This window comes from Sciurus carolinensis, chromosome 5 (assembly GCF_902686445.1).
Source record: "Sciurus carolinensis chromosome 5, mSciCar1.2, whole genome shotgun sequence".
Lineage (NCBI taxonomy): Eukaryota > Metazoa > Chordata > Mammalia > Rodentia > Sciuridae > Sciurus > Sciurus carolinensis.
In genome coordinates, this window is record NC_062217.1 from 32,831,182 (window position 1) to 32,842,865 (window position 11,684).

Below are 11,684 nucleotides of genomic sequence, written 5' to 3' on the forward strand. Positions count from 1 at the left end.
ACAAACAAACAAATACCACATATTTATTTTCTAATAGTTTTGCACAAGAATGTGATTCAGGTGTTCACTGGGACTGTGTTCTCATCAGAGACCACTCAATAGGAAAAGATTTTCATTTAAGCTCCTTCAGGAACCAAGGTCTCCATGTCCTTGATGGCCAGCCACCACTTGAACTCCTGGAAGCTGTCCACAGTTCTTTTTCATATGCCTCCTATAGGTCCTCTCAAAATATGGCAACTTACTCTTCCTCAAGGTCAGCAGGGAAAATAGAATCTCTGTTCCAGTATAATAAGATGGCACCTTGTACAACATAATGTGACCATAGGCATGAGTCATCTCACTTTGCTATAAAACCTAACCTAATCAAGATGGTGACATCTCATCACATTTTCCATATTCCTTAGGACCTGACTCATTGGGGTATGTTTGCCCCTCAGGTGATTTTAATGGCAGCAAAGATTAAGCCACTGTAATAAAGCAAAACCAGAAAGAGCAGTCTCCCTAGAAAACCACTCTGCCAGCACCTGGATCTTGAACTTCCAACTTCCAGAGCTGTGAGATAACAAGTTTCTATTGTTTGACCACCTAGGTTGTGGTATTCTGTTATGGAAATCCAAGAAGACCAACAGAGGATACTACTGAATTATTTGATAAGGGGCTCTAATTCTTCTCTGCTGGAAACAGTACAAATTTAAACTTCACAATTTTTACCTTTATTCCTTACCTCTCAATTTTAAATGGCATGGAAAATGAATAGAAAAGAAAAATACCACCTCCTTTTCTTATGATTATATACATGAAATTGCCAACATTCAATCATGTTTGACCTACAAAAGCAGTAGGTTCATAAGGTTCAACTTAACATTATCCTTGATAAACCATGTGCCTGAAAATGCCTAGAAGTGATCAAAGATTCAAGTAGAAAAAGTCTGAGGCACTTCACAGATCATAACCTATTCTCAATGAATGGCACAACTATGGTGATTCCTTAAAAAAATCAAGACATCTGACATTCCATCTAGAAAACATAATCACATTTTCAAAGTGAATTTCAGTGAGACTGAAACACTTATTAAAACTATTCTGCCATGAATCTAAAACACTGTGCTGCAGAGGCAAATTTTAAATGATTTCCAACTTGAGATGTTTACAAAGATAATGTATCATGAGTTAAGGACTACTTGAGTAGAAATTATAATAATTGGCTAAAAGAAGCTTCAGTATGGTCTGAATAAAAAAAAAACCATGAATTTAGATTAATCATTTTCATTAATGAAGTACTGAACCATCACGGCTATGGAAGTTGTCTGGGGTGGGTGGACTTTCTCATTCCAGGCGCTTCCTGAGTCTGAGAAGTGGAGGTCTCCATCTGGGGGGAAGTTGAATTGAAAGATGGTGACTCTAACTTACTTATGTGGCAATTTGCCTTGAGATTTCTATTTGAAATGTTCTCCCAGACTCCCTCGGGAAGAATTAAAAGTGGCTAATTCACCACTCTTAGGCCTGATTGGAATATCAAAATCAATGGATATGTTGCAAGTTCAATTTCAAAACAGAAAAGCCTAATTTTGAAAATGTGACTATATTAGGGGCATAATTATATATGTTTTAGCTTTTGTGTCACTGTGATCAAAAGACCCAATAAGAACAATTTAGGGAGGGAAAGTTTATTTTGGCCCATGGGTTCAGAGGTTCAGCCCATGTTCAGCTGACGCCATAGCTCTGGGTCCAAGGTGAGGCAGAACATCTTGGTGGAGAGGAATGGCAAAGGAAAGCTGCTCAACTTATGAATCCAAGAAGCAAAGAGCAAGATTGAGCTGCCAAGGGCAAAATATAATCCCCCAATCCCCAGTCTTCTACTTCCTCCAAACACACTGTATCTGCCTACAGTTATGCCCAGTTAATCCATATCAGTGGATCAATCCACTGATTAGGTTAAGGTCCTCCTAACCTAATAATTTTACGTCCCAAAATTCTTGCATTGTCTCAAACATGAACTCTGGGGAGACACTTCATATCTAAACCGTAACAATGTCTAAGGATGTTTTCTTTGCCTGGTGAAAGGTACAACTTTCTATGTAAGTATTCAGGTCCAGACCTTTGATTTTTCTCACTGAAGGACCACTAGCCTTTTGAGAGGTTATGCTACTCTTGTGACACAAGTGTCTGTAGCTCAAAGAACCCAATTCTCTCTCGGGAGCTTTTCACTCTGAGAACACACTGTGATTTTTCTCTCACTCACGAATACTTTAAAACTGTACCATCTATCATAGTTAGTTGCCTCTGGCTACATGTGACTCTTACACACCTGAAATAGGCCCAGTCTGAATTGAACTGTGCTAGGAATGTAAAATACACACCGTTTTCTAAGAGTTGAAATAATTAATCAAAACATTTCATTAATTTTACATCAATTACATTTTGATATAATAATATCCTATTATATGATGAAACATTGGGTGTATTCATTTTTCATAACTGTGACAAATATTTGAGAAAAACAACTTAAAGGAGGAAAAATTAATTTTGGTTCATAATTTCAGTCCATGGTTGACTGACTCCATTACTTTTGTCCTTAAGTGAGGCAGAACAAAAAGACACAAGGATGTGGCAGAGCAAAGCTTCTCAGCTCAGGGCCAGAGAGGGAGAGAAGAAGGGTTGGAAGGACAAGATAAAGTCCCCAAGAGCATGCCCTCAGTGAACTACTTCCTCAAAGATGCCCCATCTGCCTACCATCCACCACCATCCACCACCTCCCAGCAGTTCATTCAGCCATCAATGGATTAATCCGCTGGTGACCAGAGCCTTCACGATCTAATCACTTCCCCCAAACTCTACCTCTCAACATGTCATCTTTGACCATCAAGTTTTCAACACATGAGACTTTGGGGCCGTTCCAGATCCATACCATAACATTGGATTAAACACCATGTATCACTAAAATTATTCAATGTGTTGCTTTGGAATATAGCAACTACAATATTTAGAAAGAATTATATGTGCTATGTGGTATATTTCTACTTGATAATGTTCCTCTAAATCTGGAAGACCTATCCTCTTCCTAACAAGAATTGGACTGAACCCTAGCAGGGATGCCAGCTTTGAAGGTATGGACTGGAACATTAGGTTCCAGTGTGATGAAATGAAGGGTTGCATAACAGAGCAACAGGAGGATTTACCAGGGTGAACAAGGTACTGAGCAAAGAGACAGGCAAACGAACTACCAGGGCCAGGTGTCAGTGAGTGTTTCAGAAGGAAGCTGTAATTTTCAAAGTGCGGTCCTCAGACCAGGAACATCAGCAATACTCTAGAAGTTGTTAGACATGCAAACCATCAGGACCCATATTCCACCTGCTGAATCAGAAACTTAGGGAGAAGGAGCTGATAATCTCTGTTTCAGGAGATTTCAATGGTGTTTGAATTTCAGAACCACTGTCACATCTCACTGAACATCTCACTGCCCTGTGGGTCAGAATTAGTTATCACCCCATTCAACAGATGAGTTATGGTAGTCAGCTTTCCATCACTATGACAAAATACTTGAAGAAAATAACTTATAAAGAGACAGGGTTTGTTTAGGTTCATAGTATTAGAGGTTTGAGTTCATGATCAGGTAGCCCCATTGCTTATAGGCCAGGCGGCAATGGTGGGGCTCATGTGATGGAGCAAAATGGCTCACCTCCTGACCAGGAAGCAAAAAGAGAGAGAGGAAGAGATCAGGGTCCCACAATCCCCTTCTTCAAGGGCATGCCTCCACTCTGCCCCACCTCCTAAGGGTTCCACCACCTCCCAATAGCACCTCTTTGGGGATCAAACCTTTAACATGGACCTCTGGGGTTCAATTGTTCAAACCATAGCATGAGGAAACTGTGTGATAAAGAAATTTTAAAACTTGCCCCAATTACTCAGCTATTAAGTGGAAATAGAAAAATGAAGCTTTCAACGCATTTTTCTAATCATAGAGAGTATACACTCAATCGCATGTCAAATCCATGAGAAAAAAAGTCAGAAGAAGAGAAACAGGTGCTCTGAATCAGTGGTCGTTAAGTTTTTGGAGTCACCCAACCAGGAATCTGATGAAGCTCTGGTATCTCTTTTATAAAAATCTTTTACACAGTTATATAATTTTGGGTATCTGCTTGATGAGTTGAGGGTTCTTATTCCTCCAATTTTATACTCCCTGCTCTAGATCCCCAAATTAACATTCTTCACCTTTATTTAGTACCCCTATAAGAATAGGGTTTTGTACATACGACGCTTTCTACTAAAGACACACTGAAGGGAAAATTTGGTCTTAGGTGTGAGATGGTGGTACCTTATTCAGCTCAAGCTTCCATAACAAAATACTTACACTGGGTATTAACAAGAGTAATCTGTTTTCCCACAGATCTGAAGACTGGAAGCCCAAGATTAAGGTATCTTTGGTATTAGCTAGGATTCCAGTGGGGGCTCTTTGCCTCATTACAGATGATCAGCTTCCCACTGTGTCCTTAAGGCACAGGTGTCTAGTGCCTCTTTCCTCTTCTTGTAAGGGAATGAGTCCCATCATGAGAGCCCACACTCATGACCCTCATCTAAACTTAATTATTTTCCAAATGCCTCATCGGCAAATGCATCGGTGGTTAGGACTTTGCAGCAGTTTTGAAGAGACAAAATTCAGTCCACAGCATGTGGATGAGAACAATGTTTCATCTATTTGCTTAACAAGAAACGAAGATAGTGGCTTATAGTCCAACAGCTTTTTAGCAGAAGGAGTAGCAGCACTGAACTGATTTTGATGGGGAAAGAGGGCCACAGACATTGGTCACATGGCAGTAATGTCAGAGCACTGCTACAGAATGAGTAAAGGAATGTCTGTCTTTCTCATTTGAAGATGATGCTAATGACAGTCTTTCTACCTGTGATAGCTTTGGAAGCAAATTAGGCTGAAAAAATTGAGGTACAATGAGCATGGCTTTCTGTTCACAGTACGGAAGGCCTTTACAGAGCCTGTAGCTGTTTGATAAGCGCAGCACAGCTCACTTTTAACCTTACCTGGAACTTTTATAATTTGTTCCCAGACAATGAAGATCAAATGCTTGGGGAGAGAGGCTGGTCTCTTTTTATCAACCTGCAAAAATAAAGCAGAACATTTATTCCTTCATAAAAGGGAAAATAGGTTATCTCAAACTGTATTGGTAAATCTTTATTGTTTCTTTAATAAGAAATTTCACATTTAAGGATAGGAAAGTATTTTAGGGTGAATACATACCTCTGTTAATTTGGCATTTATCTAATGTTTTGATGTAACAGGCAATCACTGATATAAATGGGTTGAATTCTAAAAGTTTGTGCTTGGGAATATTTTCCATAAAAATAATAAATTGTAAGATGTACAAGTAATCACCAGATATATGAAAAAATGTTCAACATCCCTAGTAATAAGGGAAATGCAAATCAAAACTACCCTAAGATTTCATCTCACCCCAATTAGAATGGCGATTATCAAGAATACAAGCAACAATAGGTGTTGGCGAGGATGTGGTGAAAAAGGAACACTCATACATTGCTGGTGGGGTTGCAAATTAGTGCAGCCACTCTGGAAAGCAGTGTGGAGATTCCTCAGAAAGCTTGGAATGGAAACACCATTTGACCCAGCTATCCCACTCCTTGGCCTATACCCAAAGGACTTACAATCAGCATGCTACAGAGATACAGCCACATCAATGTTCATTGCTGCTCAATTCACCATAGCCAGATTGTGGAACCAACCTAGATGCCCTTCAGTTGATGAATGGATAAAGAAACTGTGGCATATTTATACAATGGAATATTACTCCGCAATGAAGAATGATAAAATTATGGCATTTGTAGGCAAATGGTCGAAATTGGAGAATATCATGCTAAGTGATATAAGCCAATCTCAAAAAACTAAAGGACGAATGATCTCGCTGATAAGCAGATGAGGACATATAATGGGGGGTGGGAGGGGCTAGCATTAGGTTTAGGGTTAGGTTTAGAGTTAGGCTAAGGAGAGCGGTAAGAATGAAGGAAAGAAGGACTGTGTAGAGGGAAAAGAGGGGTGGGAGGGGTGGGAGGGGTGGGGGGGAGGGGAAAAATAAAATAAACATCATTACCCTATGTAAACGTAAAAAAAATAAAATAAAAAAAAAGAAAAAAAGAAAAGAAAAAAATAAAAGACATTAAGGCAAAAAAATAATAATAATAATAAATTGTAAATTGTAAAATGATTTTATAATCATATTGGCACACATTTCTACACACACATATATAAGTAGATTTGCTTTCTTCTAACTCCATCAAGGACTAATTAAAATACTTAATTTTTTGCTTTTGGCATCATCCTGCAAGCCTGACCATTATTTACAATACTGTTTCCATGAGGAAAATGCAATTAATGGTAGAGATCTATATAAACCTGCCCCTGGAAAAAAGTATATATTTACTAACTATGAGACTCTTGGAAACAGACCAGGGATTTTTCTCTTGACCAGTCATAGAAAGAAACAGTTTTCCTTTCTTCTGGCAGCTGGTTTTGCAACTGAAAAGAAATTCGCCCCCTGGTGGTGATCAAGTATTAGCATGAACTTTTTAAAAGTCCATGTTTACTTACGTATTACAAACTATGCATTCCTTCCAGGCCATCATGAGATTTCATTTGTTTACCTTTATATCTCCCAAAGCATCTAGGGCTTTAGCGTGAATCTGGCAGACACCCTGCAACTCTGCTGAATAATTATCAGCGACACCGGCTCTTTCCTAATGACTGGGCAAGATAATGATATTCTTGCAAGCTCACAGCTTGCTGGCTGTTCTTCCAGTGTGAGTGCACCATTTGCTTTAAGGTGATTCTCAATCACATTACTAAATTTCTAAGAAACTAGTGTCTATCTTGAAATTCTGTCTGGAGTTTTTTCAAGCACACCCCCTCCTACCTAGAGGGTCACAGGCACCCACATCCTACCTGTTATATTCCACCCCCTACCCCCCGGCTATCCAATTGCCTTCCTCTGTTGAAGATTTTGCCACTTAATTCATAGGATCCCTGAATTCCAGAACCTGTCATAATAATAGACAATATTAACATTCTGTGAACAATTTCCCCCAAACTTCAAATCAACCTCCTTCACTTTTAAAACTTTTACATCCGTTCTGCATGAGCAACCTAAACTCAGTCTCATTCTCACCAAGTACTGATTCATTCTCAAGTTTGAAGGGTGAATATAAAAATAATCTGTGACCCTAGTTTCTCAGTCTTCTCACTTCACCCACTGTGCCCCACCAAGTCCCTCTAGTCCCTCAAGTGTCCATTCCCTACATTGCTTCTTTCCCTTCCCTGGCTAGAAACAAACAGGAACATCTCTCCAACTATTCCCCTACTGGACCTCAGTTTTCCCCACTGCTATCAGTCTGCCAAGCTGTGGCCGTGGCTAAATGTAATTGGTCTTTTCTGCCCCTCTAGACAGGTATTATATATTGTTGGAGGAAACCATAGGTTAGTGTACTTTTAGTCCCCAATCTCGGTGAGACCCTCAAAGAACTATCAGAAAATTGAAGAGAATTTTCCTCCGAGTAAAGTTTAGTTGGTTTATGATTTGCTTCATTCTATGAACATACTTATCTTTACTATGTAATAAGTCAGAAAGCATAAATATGGTTGATAAGGGCACCAAAAATTATACAAATTCAGAAACACTTAGAAATGATACAGTTTTATTGTTTTTTTTTTTAAATGAAAGGTAATTTACCTGCCATGATGCAGTTCTAGCTCATTTAAAAATCCCACACATTGACCAAAATCATTTTATATCTAATCTTTCATTATTGTGTAGGAAATTGTGTTTGTGCTGGTAAATCTGTTTACAGGGATTTGCTCAATTCAATTCTGTTAATGACTACATGTGAAAATGTTCTTTGTCTGCATCACTTTTCACTCAACTTAGGATGCAATGTACAAATCTTACTGCAACATAATAACCTTCTTGAGGGTTAGAATCTGATTTTTGAAACTGAAAAAATGTCATTCTAAGTTTTTAAAACTTACAAGGATAGAATGTGAATTCCAAGGGACAATGTTAAAGACTAAACATTAGCAAGTCTTTATTTCTCTGTCAAACACAAAAGAAGGTGTGATCTATTCATTAAAATTTCACTATCTGTGTTTTGTGAGAGAGTTCACGGAGGGGGCTGCCATCTCCATCATTTTTGCTCCTTTAAATGTTCAGGAATATCACTTGACTTACCTAGCTCATAATCAGATTGCTATGGAGACATGTTTGTCCTCAGCTAAATAATGCCTGGAAAAGATCAAGGCATAGAGGTACAATTCCAAGGGCATAAAACACAAGAGGGAGGTGATATCTCCCTTAATGTTAATCAAGACATTTTGGTAGGGATGGGAAGGTTTGGATAATGAGACCAACAGAAAAGAGACTTGCAAATCAGTAGGGTTGGATGTTGACGTGCTTCTTGTTCGTACTCTTAGTGTGTCCAGAGGCCCATCTTTACATGAACTTGAGCTTCTTGGTAGCCTACTGAACTATGAAAACACAGAAGTTCACCAGTCCAATCTTTCCAAAAGATCCTGTATGCCACAACCACATGTCCACTTCCCGACCTGCACCTCTGGGCAAACATTCTTTCTCACCTACCACATGCCAACGAAGTTATCATTGTGAATAACTTACTGAAACACATTAGTTTTGTCCCATGCATACTAAATTAAAAATCTCTATTAGGCATCATCTTTCCATAAATTGGGACTATCACTTCTCTTTACTTCCTGCCCATCTTAACCTGATAGACTCTTTCAACTTCTTGTGTGGTACCAGTTACATCCATGAAAATGTTCCACATCATGGCAATGGTTGAAGTAAATGGATTTGGTGATGTTGTGTGTCTGGTCACTAGAGATGCTTTCAACACTAGCAAAAGGAACACTGTTGCCATCAAAGACCCCTTCATTGTTTTCAAGTATGTGATGCACATGTTTCAGAATGATTTCACCATAATGTGTTCAATATCCTTCCCATTTTTTAAGGCTGGGAAGAGAAAGTTCATCATCAATCAGAAGTTCATTTCTATCTTCCGAGACAGAGTCCACCAACATCAAGTTATATGATGTTGGTGTGGGGGTCCCCTGATGGCTTCACTAACTTTGAGAAGTCCGGGGCTCACTTGAAGATGAAGCCACAAGTCCTCATCACTGCCCTTTCTGTTGATTCCCACCTGGGTGCAGTGGGAGTGAACAAGAGAACTCCTTCAAGATTGTCATCAATGCCATTTGAACCACAACTATATAACCCTTCTGCCCCAAATCATTCATGAAACTTTCACATCATGGAAGAATTCATGACCACCACCGTGTCACAGTGTTACCCAGGAACTGTGGACCGACCCTCTGGTAGACCGTGGTATGATGGTCATGGTATTCCCTAGAGAGTCATCTTTGTAGAAAGGAAGAACAGGTACCCATATATCCCATTCACAATTCCAAGGTTTGCTCCTGTGTGTGTCCGGTCCCATTCCTTCTAGCTTGTTCTGGGACTTGGTTGCTTGAGTTCTTACAATATCACATTCAACCCTTTTCTCTCTAATAGGATCTTCCAGTCTGCCAAAAGATTTGCACAGTCACCCCAAACTTAAATCATCTGACCCTAGTGCCCTTTTATCCAGCATCCTCGTTTTAACCTTTCCACCCAGCAATTCCACTGAGTGCTACACTTAGGTTCCCTCCCTTTTGTTATGAAGACATTTATCCACGACCCCTTTGGCTTCCTTCTTCACTATTTTGTTACCCCAACTCTCTCAAGATTATCTAACTTTTTAAAATATGGAGGTTTTAAATACAGAGGTCTTATTTTGGTTCCCACTCAGCATAACCCACCTATCATAGCACCAAAAACTCTCTCCTCCTAGGAAGCCACACTCCTGTTGTTTTCCTTCCATCTTTCAAGCACAGCCTTTCAGATGCCCACATGGATGCCCCCTCTTCTCCTCTTCACCCTCCCTATGTCTTTGGTCTTCTCTTCTTTTATTGGATATCTGACTTTCACAGTTTTAACCATCATTCCTGTGTAGATGAGTTCCATTTGTGAGTATTGACCTCTCTGCCAAACTCTGGTTCTAATTAAGGCCTGTCTGTGCTTCCACCTACAGGCACAGGGGTATGTCGGCAACGAATTTTAATATCTTCTCCCGAGACACCTTTGTGTTTATCACTTACTTTCCCCTTCAAGCAGAACCACACTAAAACCACAAATGAGAGATAAAAATCTCCCCTGATTTTTAAGCCTTACAAAAATGATAATTCCCTATATTCCTTTGGCAAACAGACTTTATAAAGCAAGCTACAGAGAACTAAAGAGAAGATGATGGGTTTTATATCAAAAGGTAGACATAGTTCTGTAATCTAAGACTATATCAAAAAGTCTCATTTTGTGAAGAAAATCAATTCTAGTGAAGCAAATAAAATATGTTAGATGGAATCTTAAAAGACAAGATGGGCTTAGGAGTACATACCTTAGAGGGATCATTTATTCAAGATATGATGCAAAAAGAGACTTAGAAAATAGATGCTGCATAAGTACAAAGATTGTTTCTCTATTCTAATTATGTTCATTTAATTATGGCTTCATGTACTCCATAGGGATCATGCTACTAAGGATTTCAAAAGATTTAGTCATCTTCCTATGTTATACATTTATTTTTAATATTCATTATTATTATTATTATTATTTACTTTTTACCTTTTGGACTAGAGTGCTGTGTGTGCAGAACAATCACATTGGAAAAATATTTCTGAAGAATCCTTTCAAATATGAACAAAATAACATCTATTCTGGATTTCTAGCTGCTTTTCAAATAATATATCTTCCTACAGTTAAAAATGGATAATTAAAGTCTCTTTTTGAGACTTGATTTCAGAGAAGGGAAGCTCCAAAATTAAAGAGAAAATGAAAAAAAGTGGAAATAGAAACTGGTCAGAAGAGATTGACAATTTCCCATTTCCATACAAAAGAATCTGTCAGACACTAAATTTTATACAAATTACTCAGGAGGCTACTCTATTTGCCTTCCAAATAGTCTCAGATTTTGAGTAAAGGAAATGTAAGCTATTTTATTTTGGTTCCATAAGATAAATAGGCTTGAAAAGCAATTCAAACTCATGTTGCAGTGGGGTTGAGAAAGAGGGAAAAAGAGCAAGATGTGCTGACCTGGAGCCACTGGCCAACCCCTCCTCCCCTCCCACCATGGCCTCTTCCAGGAGAATCCCAGTTAGGCAAGGTCATGAATCCCTGCAGGTTTATGGTTTCTGTGTCTTCCAAGCTCATCTGTCCCTCAACCCTGCCAAGCCAGCAAGGAACTGTCAGACCTTAAGGGGCTACAGCAGCTCTGCAGGATGAGCTTTTTCTCCCTGAGGGCCTCTGATAAAACGAAACTCTAAGAAAGATGCCCTTTATCCACACTCACACTGCGGCAGTCAAATACGTCGAATGTCATAGTACCTAAGCATAGGATCCTGCAGGAAACGCTGGGAAGGAACTCCCCCAAAACGCATCCATCCTCTCCAACCAGATCTCAAAACCTCGTGGAAACCTATAAAAGAGAAGGCAAGAGAAAATAAATGTCACTTCTCTTTTCCAGACTAATAATGCGTACATTTCCAACTATCGTCTACAGCA